The sequence below is a fragment of the Colobus angolensis genome, unplaced genomic scaffold (assembly GCF_000951035.1).
Source record: "Colobus angolensis palliatus isolate OR3802 unplaced genomic scaffold, Cang.pa_1.0 Scaffold28, whole genome shotgun sequence".
Classification (NCBI taxonomy): Eukaryota; Metazoa; Chordata; class Mammalia; order Primates; family Cercopithecidae; genus Colobus; species Colobus angolensis.
The window spans coordinates 6178737-6180817 of record NW_012116043.1 but is presented as its reverse complement, the minus strand read 5'-3'; the positions used below and the strand labels follow the sequence as shown (position 1 = coordinate 6180817).

The following is a 2081-nucleotide window of genomic DNA, read 5'->3' as shown; positions in this document are numbered from 1 at the left end:
TCTGGGTGAAGAAAGTATGTGTCCTCCAGAGCCTATGTGCCCCCAGGGAATGCAAAGGCAGTCAGTAGGCAGGGAGGTGGGGTGGGGAAGGGGTCAGCTGGGGGAGGGAGGCAGAGAAGGCTCAGGTCCAAGCTCCAGTCCATGCCAAGGCAACAAGTGTCACAGAGGTCCCTGGTGGGGCCGAGGATGGATTGCAGACCCTAAAGGCCAAGTCCAACTTCTCTCTCTCGTTCCTCTGGGTGAAGAAAGTATGTGTCCTCCAGAGCCTCAGATTAGACATCCATTGACCTTGTCTATCCAGTTCTGTTTCCTTCTTCTTCCCATAGGGGTCGCCCTCCTTCCCCGGTCCTTAAGTGGGGCGGGCACCTCTCCCAGGATGGTCATATGACCCAGTCCTAGCCAATCACCATGGTCCCGCCTCCTGGCCACCACAATTGGCTCAGGGATGAGCACGTGGCCCATAGTGGCCCAATGAGAGTCATCCCTGAGTGGGAACTGGTGGGAAAGAATTCTGCTGGAGCATCTGGAGTTGCTCAAATGGAGTGCCTGCAGCCTTCTTTCCTTCCACGTGGGGAGGAATCAGCCTGAGAATGAAACCATCGCAGGAAAGGGCTGAAAGACAGTGAGTGTGTGCTTTCTAAGGGCAGCATTTGAGCCTTGGCCCCAGCCGGCCCTGAAGCCAGCACAATCCTCGGAACGTCTCAATTTTGTGAGCCAATAAATGCCCTTGATTGTTTAGGCAAGTCTTCACTGGGTCTTACCCCACGTGAGCCTGCACTCCTCCATATGGACCTGTTTTGGACCAACGAGGCATCCCTTTCTGTAGTCCTCAACACGCGGAGCTCCACCACTCCCGAGCCGTGTGACCTCAGGCAAGTATCTTAACCTTTCTGGGTCGCTGTTTCGTCATTTGTATAATAGGGAGAATAATGGTGCCTACAGGGTAGTTGTGAGGATTAAATGAATACGTGTAAAGCGCTCAAAGCAGACACTGGCACATGGTGAATCTCAAATGATAGCTGCTATTTTATCGTTATTATCCTCACGCACCTCTATCTTCAGAAGAACAGTTCCGAGAGCAGGAGGCACAGGGAAGGGAAGAATGTCCCTCCCCTGGTTGCCTTGGGTTTGCCCTCAGTTACACTTTGCTCTCTGAAGACCCACCTCTTCCCCAAGTGATTGACACTGGAGTCATCCGCACAGCATGCCCCAGATGCGGCACAGCCTGAGTCAGGCTTTGTGGGATGCGCCCACCCGGGAACAGGAAGGAGAGACGTGCCTGACTGAGCAGAGGGCTAGAGGTCAGACAACACGTCCCTGCCCTGGGCACCGGCTGCTCAGTCATTAAAGTAGACCCAAATAGCTTCTGGCCGGGGGCTCAAAGGAACAGCCAATTAGAGACTCATTTTTCCAGTCTCTTTTTCACTGTTGTTCTCTTTCCACAGGTGGGGTTGGGGAGAGGCCTCGGGATGGCAAGGACCAGGATCTACTGCCAAGCCTGTGGGTCCTGTCTCTGGGATGCCCCTGGGGCACTGGTACCCATGGATGCACTGGGTGACTTGAGGTCAATGGCTTTCTCTGTCCAGACCTAGGCAGAAAAAGCAATCTGCTTTGCATCAGAGAACCTTAAGAGGCTCTTAATCCTGCTCTTTTCTCCCTCTGGGCTCCCTCTGTGATGAGCTCATCTGACCTCCTGGCAACCCCAAAGGGTGGTTTAGAGCAGGGAATCAGCCTCCCGATTTACAGAAAGGATAACTCAGACCAGGGAAGCGACTTGGACAGGGTCCTGCAGAGACTCAGTGAAGGAGGCTTCGGAACCCAGCCTGTCTTCCAGCAGACCAGGAATCAGCAAATCTGGCTGACTACCTGTTTTTTTTTAAATTAAATTTAATTAATTAATTTATTTTTTGAGACAATGTCTAGCTCTTGTCACCCAAGCTGGAGTGCAATGGCACAATCTCGGCTCACTGCAACCTCCGCCTCCAGGGTTCAAGCGATTCTTCTGCCTCAGCCTCCCCAGTAGCTGGGATTACAGGTGCCTGCCACCACGCCCAACTAATTTTTGTATTTTTAGTAGAGAC

At 52.8% G+C, this 2081-nt stretch overlaps 1 long non-coding RNA gene across 1 annotated transcript in view; it reads left to right on the top strand.

Moving 5' to 3' along the window:
* Window positions 1–551: 551 nt before the first annotated feature.
* The window catches only part of LOC105516328, a 4082-nt gene continuing 2552 nt past the window's right edge, over window positions 552–2081 (top strand). Inside the window, exon 1 of the long non-coding RNA XR_001002470.1 lies at window positions 552–872. This is a non-coding gene — a long non-coding RNA (uncharacterized LOC105516328). The remainder of the gene's footprint in view (window positions 873–2081) is intronic.